We start from the raw sequence: 15,091 nt of genomic DNA on the forward strand, positions 1-15,091 counted from the left end.
TCTTTACCATGTAAATATAAATCCTCGCCTGAAAATATATTTTGAAATATTAACTTCGATGCTACTACTGACTTCTTATGATAAATACGCCAATAATATATAGTGCAAGCCATTTTACTATGTATTCAAAGACTACGTAAAATGATTAAGAAAAAATCTCTAAATGTCTTAGCGGAAAGTGACAACATTATAATTGAGCCGTGCCATGGGAAAACCAACATAGTGGGTGTGCGACCAGCATGGATCCAGACCAGCCTGCGCATCCGCGCAGTCTGGTCAGGCTCCACGCTGTTCGCTTTTAAAGCCTATTGGCATTGGAGAAACTGTTAGCGAACAGCATGGATCCTGACCAGACTGCGCGGATGCGCAGGCTGGTCTGGATCCATGCTGGTCGCATACCCACTATGTTGGTTTTCCCATGGCACGGCTCATATGATTTAGGGATAGGACTACATCTATAAGCTGTATAAGACCTCAAAGAAGATATCTTTTTCATAACTTGTTTAACTCTAACTTAAATATCACTGCTAACATAAATTATGGAGTCTGGCTGGTTTCAGCTTTTACTTACTACATTTATGATTTTTTATTTTTTTTTCTAATAGAAGGTAAACATTTGCACAATTCTGTTAGATGAGCGTAATTGTATTTTACTTGAAACTGTAACACTTTTGTGTGACAAAATGAAAACAAATCTACTTTCTGCATTGTCAGTTTTGGTTTAGGGTCCCTATTATTAGCATCGCGATGCACCAGTTAAAATTGTTCATTGTGTTTCAGATCACTGTAATCTCAACTGCGCAAATGATGGTTACAAGGCAATTGTAAATAACAAATGTGCCTGTAGATGTCCGGAGGGTCTAGACGGGACGTCCTCGTGCAAGTCTCTTAAGAAGAAAGGTGAGACTTTACTCATACCTCCATACCGTCCGTTCACATTATTAATGAAAATTGAATTGACAGAAATGCTGGTACAATGCTACCTGCAGAAATTATGGAGAGGGGCATTATGAATCATATAAATGTTCCATTTTTGCATCTTTTCCATTGTACTTGTGTATCAAGGTTTCAATGATCGTAAAGTTTCTTCAATTATCTATAGTGTTCCGCTAGGGCCATTTGCTATTTTGTCCTTTCGCCAAGGGCGACAATGCGAAGACACGATCATAAGTGCGATAATTTGATGCGAAAACACAATGCAGAGACACGATATCAACATCGCTCTTTTACATCGTTTTTTTTTCGCGTTTAAGCATAGTATTATCGCAAAATAAGACGAGGTTACGATATCACGTTGCGTATGCGCGATATTAACATCGCACTTTCGAATCGTGTTATCGCGTTTCCGCATTTTGTTAAATATATTTGCACCGCTATTTTCAACAATTGATTATTTTAGCATAGCATACTGTTATATTTGTGCCACTTCAAAAAAAGTATTACAGTAATTTTGTAAGCATGTCAGCGTTTTGAATGTGATCAGGGAAGAAATGATTTATAATAATAATGATCTATATGAGTGAATATATTCTGTATGTCATTTGCGTTCCTGAGTGGATATCAATGCTCGCTACCAATAGTTCAAGGGACTTGATTTGAGAGGTAATCAGGAGTAAGGTTATGTTTCATTTTATGAAAGAGTATAAGCTTATGTTTATAGCTCCTGTTTTCCGAAGATTCTCATCCAACTTCTTCCATAAGTTTGTTAACTGATACAAGTTTCGTGGTTCCTGTTACAATTCTTGCAGTTTCGTGGTGGATTTGTCCTAACTCCTGTTTTTCAAATTGTGTACAATGTCTTTCGAGAATCAACAAAACCTGTTTTTAAATATACATTACCTTTAAGTTAGTTATTACTGACTTTTTTTCTGTAAAAAAATTATTAAATATAGCTAAATATTTATTACTACAATCAGATATTAAGACATTTATGATTTATCTATAATTGTAGATTATCCCTGTGGAGGTATGATAGATCTTACATACGAAAACCCTGAAATAACGATTCAGTCGCCGCACATTACAGGGGTTAACAAAGACGTCACGTGTTACTGGTTTATAAAGGTAATGTACTTTGTTACCTGAAAATAGCGGTATCAGGTTTGAATTTTATCATCGGCCGGTCAAATATTTATTTCGGTCCGTCTGGACGGGTCAGTATTATGACAACATTTTTGTTTAAAAACAACGAAAAAGTAAGAGGTTGATGGTTTTATCACCTTTTTTCCAGTACGAGCAATTGCAAATGTATTGTGAAGCTGAGAGCCAAATTTTGAACTATATAAACCTAAACAGACTAAGTGAAAGTTGTTCCCTTTTAGGTAAAGAGACCACAATTTGGTTTCCTTTAGACTTCCGCATATATGGCCTTCCATAGATCGAAGCATCAAGAACAATCTTAGATCCACCAGAATTACGAACGAAAGAAACTTAATTAGAGTATTTCTCGCGCGTTTACATCATGCAAAAGTTCGCTTCCTAAAACTATTTTCAATACACATCAAATGTAGAAAGCAATGTACTATTTTAATTTGGTGGTCTCTGGCCTTATGCGTAATAAGGTCGATACTGGTCGATAGTAAAGCAGTATATGTATTTCACAAATCTTGTCTCGGTTATGTTGAACATAACATAATAAAAGGACCGCTAACTAGGTCTTTCAAAAGACAAACCTTGCGAAGATCATATGCCAGTCCTCATACTAGTCCAGAGTAGTCTTCGGGTAACAATCCGCCACGATGGGCACTCAGGTTGAACCTTCAATATTAAGCTAGTTCCGCACGTTTAGGTCGAAATTTTTTCTACAATGTAGAATTTGATTAAACTCTGATTTTTCATAACTTCAGAATATACCTAGAAAATTCAGCAAATAAAAAAGATAGGGTCGTGTGCTTGATTTTTTGCTAGACTGATTTGAAAAAATTAGACATGACGCAATTTTTCATAATGGAAGTCTATGGGAAAATCATAACTTTCATAACATTTTCGCGAATAGAAATTTTTCTACAATGTAGAATTTAATGAACCTTCCCTCAGTTGTAAATAAACATATGGCCTATAACGTGATGAAATAAAATGTATAGGTCCGTGTGCTTAATTTTGAGATATTTGACCATGATTAAAGTGAACCGCACTTTTCACGCTAATTTTAAGATATTATTTTGAATTTTTAACGTGTCAGATGTTTTAATATCATATTTTAACTTTAGAAAGACAGTAACAGTGCCATTGTAATAAATTTACTCATAGGCTGCTATTAATTTGATCAAATGATTTTCATTTCCGTACGCCGAATCCAGGCTTTATTCCACGTTTTCCGGATAAATGACGTTAAGCCATCACTTCCGGTTTATCAAACGTGCAGAACTACCTTTAGCAAACCAGATAGATTAACTTCTCACATAATAATTCAAATACGAAGGTTCGAATAAAGTTCGTTGTGTATTTTTTGTTGTTTTTGTTGTAAGTGTTTTATAATTATGTAAAAGAGATAACGTCTTTCACCAAAATCTGTTTTCTTCTATGTTCTGAATCTAACTGAAAACGCAAAAAAAAATCTAATGCATCTAAACTGAAAGTGCAATCTAAAATACAGCATCAGACATTTTGGGATAACATATGGCATTATATTATTATCATCACTCACTGTTTTCAGAGCCCGGAAAATACGAGAATATTTCTTGATTTTCCGACCATTGACGTGCATAAACGTGACGGAAAATGTGTTGACGAGATTGCGGTAAGACCATATCGTCTAGGAATGTATGGTGTGTCGTAAGTGTCAATTTACATAACTTCCTGAAGTAATTGTTTTCTTTTGAATGCTAGAATTTACACACTTACATGCGCGTATAATGGTAAGAAGTAGTAACGCATGAAAACAACTAATTAGGAAAATGTATACAAGTTTAAAAATAAAATAAGTATGTTAGTCGAATTTTAAAAGAGATATTTTGGTGGCAGAGAACGCGAAAACAAAAATCAAAAGCAGATTTGAATTTGACAGTAACTATGCTAAAAGCAGCCACCCTGGCATAGCCGAACTCCGTTCCTTGCGGAACTCTGTTTACAAAACATTAAATGAATCCATGATATAAGCATCAGAAATGATAAGTCACGTTGTGCTATTCATTTTCAAGGTATTGTGGTAATATCTTAAAAAAGACAATACCAAGTGAGAGAAACATCATCGGGTTTAGTTTCACGCAGAAAGCCGACAGTTCTTCAAAGTTTACAGCAAAGGCAACATTTAGGAAAGGTAATGTTTGTATCAAATATAATATTTGTCCACATAAAACTACCCTGGGACATATGGCGACGGTCCCTGCATTGTTATTGAGAATTAAGACTCAATCTGACCTTTAAGATATTGTTTCAGGCAACTGGTTGATCCGCCGATCTTCTGCTATCCAAACAGCAAGGCTCGAACCCGTAGTGTTGACAGACAAGCGATTCGAGGTCAACCGCCATAACTTTAGATCTATGCGATAATTTACAGAATATTTTCGATCCATAAAATGATCAGACAATAACTACCAGTACATGTTTTTGTATTTCTTTTACACTTGTAAACATTGTCGTTTTTCTTATTACAAACAGAGAGCGAATATTGCTATAATCTAACATCTAACGGCGGGGAACATTACAATGGTAAAGTTAGATTTGCAGCGGACTGGAGTTCTTGTTTGCCATGGCATGCGGTCAGGCAGTGTAGACATCACCTGTTCAAATATAAGTAAGTAAGTGCGAGAGTGCAATTTTACCTCATTTTATGGAAGGATGAAGCTGTTTATGGTATGATATTTATGATACTTGTATATTTTGTTCATAAGGAAAGTGAAAGTGAGAACGGAAACCAACAGAGTCTGTACCGAAATATTCTAATCGCCTTTCTTACACTAACCTGTGTGAATTAAAATATATATGTTGTCCAATTATCATAATACCTTTGCCAGGCAACAGTCCAGAAATAATGTCTGTAGTCTCTAGCCTCGGGTCTCTGACACTTGATCAACAATATGGTAAAATCAGACCGTTTCGTGAGTGAATTAGTACGCCAGGTAGAGTGTCGCGATATAATTATAGAACTGCTTATAACAATAAAGCGCTTTAGAAAGTATTTCTTCTCACGAATACAGTCGGTTAGCGAATACAGGGAATCCCTCACGAAATATTCTGATGTTCAATTTTATATCTTGTTTCTAATAAAAGTTATAAAGTGTGTATGAAATATTCCAGAGACGCGGATAAAAATTTGGAGAAGAACTATTGTCGTAACCCAGACAATACCAGAGGGCCGTGGTGTTACACTAATGCGGAGGGTTGTGTTAGGAACTATTGTGATGCATGCAATTATGGTATGTGAAGTCATATTTGTTTTTTTTTTGTTTTGTTTTCTTTTTCACTACGGCAGTAAGTTCTTGTCATTATATATCGATCATTTCAAATCAACAGTATTAACACTGCCGATCCTCAAGGTGAAATATGCCTAATAGCTAAGTATGGGTTAATATGGGGCAATTATTTGTAGACCAATTTAATTAATGTTCTACATTTTGACCAAGGACGTGTACCAAGTCAGTAACAAGAATCTCTTTCTCTCAGAGGAACGGTGGTCTAGTGGATAAGGTGTCGGCCGCTCAATCCAGGGGTTGTGGGTTCGAACCCCACTGAGGTTACGACCATGACTTCTCATATGACACCAGTACTGGTTTTTCCAGGAAGCGGACTCGATAGTGGTTCAAATAAGCTTGAAGCTTCCATCACAAGCGAGCTAAAACAAATTAATATAAACTAAGAATCTCTTTAGTCGTATCTTACTGTTCAACAGTTGTCAGTAGATCATCTATACGAACTAGAAACTTTTATACTTTTCTTTTAATCGTTTTTTGGAAAATGATGTATTTTTGTAGACGATAAATATTGAAAGCGCATATAATCGAAATGTCTAACGTTCCCTCCTATCACATAAGGTAGAAAAACCATCTGCACACGTATAACTTATTGCGTGCGCACGTGATAGCTAATACGTGTACGCGTCTTAGTTTTAAAACATTACCGAACGTATAGGTATTAAAACATAAGCGCACATATTAGTAGAAAAAAAACATCAATACATGCACACGTAATAGCCAATACGTGCGCACGTATTAGTTAAAAAACCCTCTGCGTACGTATTGGCATAAAAACATCTGTGAACGTATAACTTATTACGTACGCACGTATTACTTTATACCTGCAAAAATGTTTTTTTATATTAGTATGTGCGCACGTATTGATATGTGCGGTGATGTTTTTTTTATTCTAGTACATGTGCACGTATTAGTTATTATGTGCGCACGTATTAATATAGAAACATTTATGTCACCTCTGTGCCACTGTACTTCAATGATATTGGCAATATATTCCTGATGACAAGTAGTGCATTTATGATTTTTTTCGTATTTAGATAAATATGTGGTAGATAAGATATCGAATTTTCAACAAAATCGATGTGCGTAATGAAAGCCGTGTATTCTTTTCACAATCTTTAAATATATTTGAAAAGTCACAAAAATACCCCTAAATATTTTGCTTTTAGTAAATTTCCAAATATCATTCATAAGGATAATGAGTGGTAGATATTGAATTATTTGTAATATGTAAATAATATGTGATCAAATATTAAGTCATATTTTTAAAAGATATATTATGATAAAGAGTTCTTTTCTCTTCTTGTCATAACTTTCTACCTATAGTGAAATGTCTTTGTTTGTTAATTTCAGACATTTATGTGTTTTGTGTGTGATTTTTTAATTGGGTTTAGGTAACAGAATGAATTCAAAGATATTACCGCCTTTTTCAATTTCGTTGAAATTTGAACACTTGATATAAAACATTTTGTTCTAATAACGCAAGAATTTTTTAAGATTATACTATTTGTATTATGAAAGATATTGCAAAAATACCGAAGGGCAATAGAAGTCTCGTTGAATGTAATTTTACATTTAAATAGGTGGGGCACAAATATTTGATTATGAAGACACTACAAACAAGTTATAGTGCTTAAATTTTCTACAACGAATAATTTATAATAATAATTTATAAGGCGCATCGTATGAAGAAGAGGAAAGCGAATCGTACAAAAACGCATTTTCCTAATACATAGGTACTAACGATCTGGGAGATTACCTATTGCATAATGAATAAGCTTTAGTACAACCAAATTATTTCAGGTGAATGCAAGAACACAGTGAACAACTGTAAGGAGAAGATTGATGGTAACCCGTCGTACTGCAAGACGAATGATAATGCATCGAGAGACTGTCGCAAAGCATGTAACCTCTGCGACGACCCTTTACCGAGCAGTTAGTATAATTATCTATAAAATATGTTATGTCTATGCTGGCATAAAACTACTTTTAACTGGATCCGAACATGTGTTAAAAGAAGAAAAATCGTGCCTCACCAAGGCAAGTCAAGTGCAGTTAATACCAGATTTTTTATTTTTGAATTGCTGTTTCAGGGCCAAATATTTATTACTGTGCTGCATCAGCAAATTTAGGCGGCTCTCATTCACCCTGTTTATTCTTTTTCGAATTTAGCGTTAGGAAAATGTTCGTCGGTAACCTAGGATATATTTAGTAGCTTTTAACTTGTGCGATTTTTTATATTTAGGAAACAAAAGTACCATCGGTATGTTTTTATATGATATCTCACAGATACAACAGAATTCATATACATCTTGGAAGCAGGTCAACACGTTTGAACTCAATATAACATGTATACATATAAAATGTTTATTCTTGAAATTGTGTTCCTGTTTACTGAAGTTTTAAGTTTGTTATGACGAGAAATGAAAAACAGCTGTTTAAAACCCCAAAATACATTATTTGGTAGTAGTGTTGATTTGTGTGCACAGGTTTTGACTATTTAAAACATGTTGACTGTTTCCAAGAACAAAAGAAATTAATCTGAAAACAATACATTTAGTCTTATGACCGCTGTAACCAATGCCCACGGGCTTCTGCAGACGTCAATACACACAAACATGTATTATCCCTATATCTAGTACGGCGACCGTTTTGCTATATTTATAGTGATATCTCTTTAGTTTATGTAGCTGTTTTTTATAAGAGCCATTAGGTATGTCTGTTTCTTGGCTGATAACTTTTTTTTCTAGAGAGACAGCGATAGCATTAGACTTATCATTTGTCTTTAACTTTACCGTAAATAGATGTCTTTATGTGGTACACTCAAACCTTTTCTTGGCGAGTGCTCTCTCTCCCTTAGAAGTAAATGGCTATGAGCGTTTCTGACTGGTGCAAAGTTTGTGTTTGCATCTCAAGGTCAATGAGTTTCAGTTAAATTTTTAAAACGTAGCGTTTTCTGTCCTCGCTTTCAAAAAATACTGCTACTACTTTACCTTCTCAAGCTACATCTTCAAATAAAGTGCTAGGACTCAAATTACATATAAAGCTACCTTTAATCATATACAGCTCCTTGAATTGGAATGCTATCTCTTCAATACGTTTTACTACATCTTTGCCTAGGAAAAATGTTTCGTTATCTGAAACTGTCAGCCAGTCAAGGGGTATCTCTGTATTTTCAGCATTTCTCAATAAATTTTAAAACGACTTGCCGTAAATAATAAAATTCAGGAATATTGCCGATTTTTTAACCCAGTTTTTTTAAGAAATGTACCAATTATCAAACATGAATGAATACCAAAAGCCAACATTAACTCAAGCCTGTGGATTTTTTTTACCGATTTCATTCTTTTTTAGTTTCGACGACAGTCTGCGCTGCCCCAGTATTACCACCTGATGCTAGACAGGATTCTTTAAAAGCCGAGTATAGTGTTGGCGAGAAAGTCGTTGTTGTATGTAATAAACGGGATACTGATGTCAGGGAAATGACATGTCTCTCTGACGGAAATTGGACGCCATTGAAATATGTGTGCGGAAGTAAGCTAATTTGTGTGTTTATCATATGTACTGCAGTATACGTTTCGTTTTTAATGCAATTACTGTCTTATTAATTATGTCTATGCAATTGTATTTTACTTGTAAATTATACTTTAATAATTGAAAAATATTAAAGGATAATTTTTCTACAACAATTTTATCAGTTGTAATGATCTGTAATTGATATTGAATAGTCTGCATGTATAGACACAGACAACTATGATGAAACAAAGAGCTAACACGTCATTTGCTATTTAGAAAATTACTAAATATACATTTTTAAATTAACGGGACAGTAGCATATCGATCCACCAATACTAACATACATTGTATCAACATTTCAATAGTACTAAATTACGCAAAACTATGATTTTATTCATTCTACTACCAAAGCCAGGTTTTAAAAAGTCTTAAAAGTACACATGAAAGATACAATTTTTATAAAATGAATATTATATTGATAGGAATAAGAATGCGTAGATTTTGATTATTTTCTAGGAAATGTTTAAATTTCACTCACATATTAAACGCTGTTTTACGATAGGGCAGGACAACGCCATTATTTTGTTTCTGTCGACATTTTCTTCCCTCATAATGTTTTTCGCTTGTTTGTAAAGTTTAGATGTTTTAGGTTATTTTTTCGACTTTTCAAAGATGGGTTGAAGTCGTTAAAAGATGCATTATTATGACAGCGTAATTTGTTCTTTTTTTAAATTGTGAACACAGCATTTACTACATTTCAAAATTGTACGTTTGGGGTTATTTTAAAATTACTGGCAAAAAAAACTAATGGTTGGTTAGCTGTTATGTACAGTATAAAGATTATATTGTTACTCATAAAACCTGGATAAACTTACAGCTTGCAGAGATGGCTGGACAAATTTCGGAAGAGTATGCTACAAACTGTTTGAAGAAAATAAACTACACGAGCCTGCTCGTCGGTTCTGTCAAGATCAATGTGAAGGGTGTTCACTTCTCCGGCCAAATAAGTTTAACGAAGGCTTTATTAAAGAATTTCTACAAAAGAATGGGTAAGTAGAGCCATATAGTACTTATATTCCGGTGGCATGAGTACTTTTGTTAACATATGCTCCTACTTGAAGTGGTCAGTCTTATTCCAGCTTTTTCGCGTAATGTATGATAGATACTGGGGTATTCAACTAGTCTGAATCGAATTGCAAGTGTTAAGTCTGAGTGATTGTAGCTACAGAATCACTACCAATTTATTTCCAAAAATGTTGGTAGACAAAAACGATATAGTACATTTTTACAATCAACAAATAGTAATGATTACGGATGCCTTTTTAGATTCTGGACCGAGAGAAAGGCATCGGTTCAACTCATAAAAAGGAAAGTTAAGAAAAGGCGACAGACAAAAACGTAAAGCGACGTCCACCGGAAAAAAACTTACGGACTTAAAGCACCCGGTGTATGGTTAAATGTTATGAATAGATCGATGATATAATATTAATGAAAGATTATTTTAGATATGTCTGGGTTATCAACATGAAGTTATTTCATAATATTTTTTAAATGGACTTTTCTACGAGAATCATTTTCTAGCAGAACGCCAAAAGCGCCGTTTTGTAAATTAGATTCTGATTCTAAACATTAAGTTCTGTACAGATTTCTTTTGCCAATATCCTAAGAGTTATTTGGCATTTTTAACTAAAATTCTGTGATTTTTACATGTTTTTCCACTTGAAAGATCAACTAATAATCATAACAATGTAGTTTCCCTTAATTTTTGCATACATTTACAAAGGTTACTTGTATTTTGTCGAATATAAATTCCCTTTATAACTTTCCATTTGCATTATAACAGTGGCTGCAGGGAGGTATGGACAGATTTGACATTTGAATACTCTTCGAGCGACGGGGAAGTGCCTGACTGGATAAATTGGGCTGAACGTACGTTGTTACTTATAAAGATGATGATGATAATGTTGATGATAATGATTACTATCTCTTTTAACATTATTATCAATTAATACCTATGTTTCTATATATAGCAATGAAAATCCCGGTATTATTTTGTCATGTCGCCCCGTCAAAAAATTACTGAGTAAACTTACTTAATGGCCGTCAAGTTGAATATAACTTACTGAGTATCATTGTTTTAGCGTTGTTATTAACCATTCGACAAGAATAGTAACGCTCATTAATAGTAAAACAAGATTTAGCATTTGGACAATTTCTAAAAAAAACTTTGACCCTGTGTTCTTAGAGAGCAGTGACAGTGCTAAGTAATGTCAAAAGCTAACTAGAAGGCATACATTTTTGAAATATTTTCTTTTTATCTATTGCGCAAAACAAATCTCGCTGCAAAATTGTGAAAAGTCCTTTTTCTGTCAAACAGCAAAAAAACCGGAAGGGTGTGTTAGTATAAATTCAAAGTGCCTTTGGAGAGACGAAGGTTGTAGGCAAAAGAACAAGTTTGTCTGTCAGTATGACCGTTCAGGTAAGACACAACAAAAACAAAATTGACCTTAAAGATTCAGAGTTTTAAAATTTATTCATCTCAACAAATGAATATATCTCTAATTACTTTCATGTACATCTAATTAATTGGGCGATTTGTTATACACGTTATACACATCAAATTTTGTATTTCCGTAATATTTTTTCGTTATAAATATCTAATTACTTTCGTTATTCATGTTTATTTACTTAATTGGGCAGTTTGTTATATACATTTTTATTTTCGTAATATTTATTTCGTTAAAAATATCTAACTACTTTCATGTTCATTTACTTAATTTGGGAGTTTGTTATATACATTTGTATTTTCGTAATATTTATTTCGTGAAAATTAATCTAAGTATCTAATTAATTAATTCGGTAATGTATTACAAGTATCTATTATATACATAATATGAATAATGTATCACAATATAGTGCCTACTGAGTGCAGCGACCAGAGGGATGACTGTGGGACACTAGTGAATGAATATTCCACATTCTGTGATGATTGGAAGAGTTCATTCGCTGTAACAAACTGTGCCAAGACATGTGGATATTGCAAGTAGTAAAGGACCATATCACCAGCCTTTACTACTATTGCAAGATCTGATTTATTTTAACTTTTTCTATTTTGTTATCGTTTTCTTGTTAATTTCATTCAAGTTTTGATTGTTTAATTCAAATTTAGACAGATAGTTTAGTATATAGGTATTTGTTACGTCGGAAGGGTTTGAAACGTTTTTAAAATACTATCATGTAAAGAACATTTATACGAAGCTTATTCGTTTCAGTTCCAGCCCATAAAGTAATATATGTCCCTGATCGGTGGCTGAAAAATTGTTCGAATGGTAGAATAACCTTTAATTAGGTAAAAACAAAACGGTTTGCCAGAAAACATTTTACAAAACTATTGCACAAGCATGGCATAGGAAAACTATTTACAATATTTCAGTATAAGATGTGCAACTTGTAAACCGGAAAACTATAAAAAAAATATAAAAAAAATCTATAGACTATTCTTGCTAGTTTTCTGTGAATTCTGTTCTTACAATGTGCAATGTTTGGTCGGAAAAAAGATAAGATTTATTTCCTGTAACATAAATTTTTATTCATTTAACATTTCTTTATTTGACTTAAGCATATCTTTTATTTGTTTTAATGCTTATATCTCTGTCTCTGTCTCTATGCATATACAGTTAATTCATTGCAATCTTTTGTTACTATTGTCATTGCATAATTTTACCTCTCAATCTCTGACAATGTATCTTATTTTATCAGTTGAATGAAATCTCTCACACAAAAATGAGTTGTATTTTCTTATTTCCCACAGAGGACGATTGTATACTGTCATGTAATGATCGATTTACAGACTGAGCGATTGGTCTTGTCTCTTTCCTCCGTTGGATGCTCGACAAAAATATCCATGGATTCTTTTCATAATACTTTTAATAGGGTTTTAATTATACCAAAATCAACCCTAAGTGAATATTCTTATTGTGAATTTCAGAAAATAACTTAAGATTTGCAGTTTTACAAGGCTTGGATATTGTTTTCTTGTACACATTAGCAGGTAAAAGAATATCTTATTTTGCATTAAAGAAACTTATTCTATATAAATCTGCAAACGGTAGAAATAAGTATTTCTTGCCTACATAGTGGGAAGAATAGTCAATAGGCGGATAGATATTCCCGTCTTTCCCTAGGGAAAAAAACCTTGTTTATGAGATAACAAATGAACAACAATTGTAGTCAAGGTCAAACCAATCATTCAAGTAGAAAGAAAACTTCAATTCTACTTTCTGTCACATGTAAGTACCAGATACAGTACAATGTACAATTAAAAAGTTTGCAACGAGGTGAAGACGACGTAACAGTACCTTTTTCTATCGGAAAACCCTAACTTGTACAACATTTTTATCAAAGTAGCTTTTAACACCTTAGAAAGTTTGGCCACCTTAACACAAGTAATCTCATCTTGAGTATACATACTTCATAACATTTTGACAACATTTGGCTTTATATACTGTTCTTTACTCAAACAGTTTGCATTCTCGATAGTACGTGACCCATTATACTGTATTTCATCGACATTATGGAATTATATTTTGGACTACTCCACAATGTTACATTTCAGTTTATAAAGCTACGGCTTATTCTTCTTGAATTCTTGGCAGATATATTTCTTCCCTGTATAAAAGAGACAACCAACTACCCTTCGAAAAACAATAATAAATACTTAACAAGAACTGGAACGCTTCAGATTTCTAGTAACTTATTCATACTCTCACCTACTGATCTGAGGAATTCATTAGACAATCATATAAGAAATGTGCTGAATCTCTTGATACATAATTAAATTAAAAGAAATGTTCAAAAGTACCATCACATAAGTAAATGATTGTTTTCGGTTCTACACGGATAGATAAGTAACAGATATATAATCTGAATAACGATTTGCATAAATTCAGTGCATTAACATATATAGAAAAAATCTACTGGTTCATGAAAACAGAATGTTGCACCCTTTAATGACACTTTACTATTATTTATTTCTCGGGCGACAACAACGGCGGTACATATATGTATCGTGAATTCTGATCGTTTGAGCGAGCATAACAGCAAATTATTGTTTTTATCAGTTCCTTAAAACTAACCTTAAATTAATAATAAAATCTCAATTCATTCGAACAGAATAATAATGATGGCCTCTTCCCGTGTCATAGTTTCTAGAGAAACTGATCCATTTGAAAGTAACGAAAAAGTATCAAAAGTTCAAAAGTATCAGTTTGAACGAGCTATTTCATCAAATGATGTTTTTCAATTTAGTCACACCAATATGTTTCATTCAGTCTTGTGTGTAATACATGTCAAAATATTTATTTAGTAAAATAATTCAGATGTTGTATAAGTTTACAAATGCTGACAGAACTTGTGGCACGGCCCTGTCTATATTGTCATTGATTGTTAATGTATATTTGTATTGTTATCAAATGCATGTAATATTTACAATGAAATACATGTATACTTATCTAAGGTTTATCTTTTTCATCGCAGGTTCCCGTTACTACAAATAAGCTGGAATCCACTAGCGATACTAGTAAAACAGAATTTGGCCCAGTTGTTCGAAACCTTAACAGACTGTTAAACTAATCGCCTGTAAAATTTTAAAACACTAGTCTTGGTGGGAAACACTTTAATTTTACTGTAAAGACGTTTTAGTGTTCATGATCCTTAAGCCATACATTTTGTTTTTCCAAGTTTTCTGAAGTGTCGAAATATAACTGTAAAAGTTAATCCACTGTTAGCTTAATCAACTGTTAAAGTTTCGAACAACTGTCAAAGTAACATTGCGTTTTTACTCCATGACTGTCGCATTCTCTATCTAATGACCAACAGACTGAAGTTGCGCACGATGTGAAAACTGAAACTGAAACTGGTTTATTTGCTTAAACGCCTATTTCTACATTTAAAACATATTCAATGGCGTTTTACAATACAAGTTGAAATAAAATATTAAATATAAAATATTTTAAATAAGATTAATTAAAACGAATCAAAATAGCAATTATTAATTTAAAGTCAATGATAATACTATATTTTAAAATATTACTAACATACAATTATCACAGACAAACATTAAATTTCTATCACTGTCACCAGCATCACTGTTTAAAACTCAGTCA

Source organism: Mercenaria mercenaria, chromosome 8 (assembly GCF_021730395.1).
Source record: "Mercenaria mercenaria strain notata chromosome 8, MADL_Memer_1, whole genome shotgun sequence".
NCBI lineage: Eukaryota > Metazoa > Mollusca > Bivalvia > Venerida > Veneridae > Mercenaria > Mercenaria mercenaria.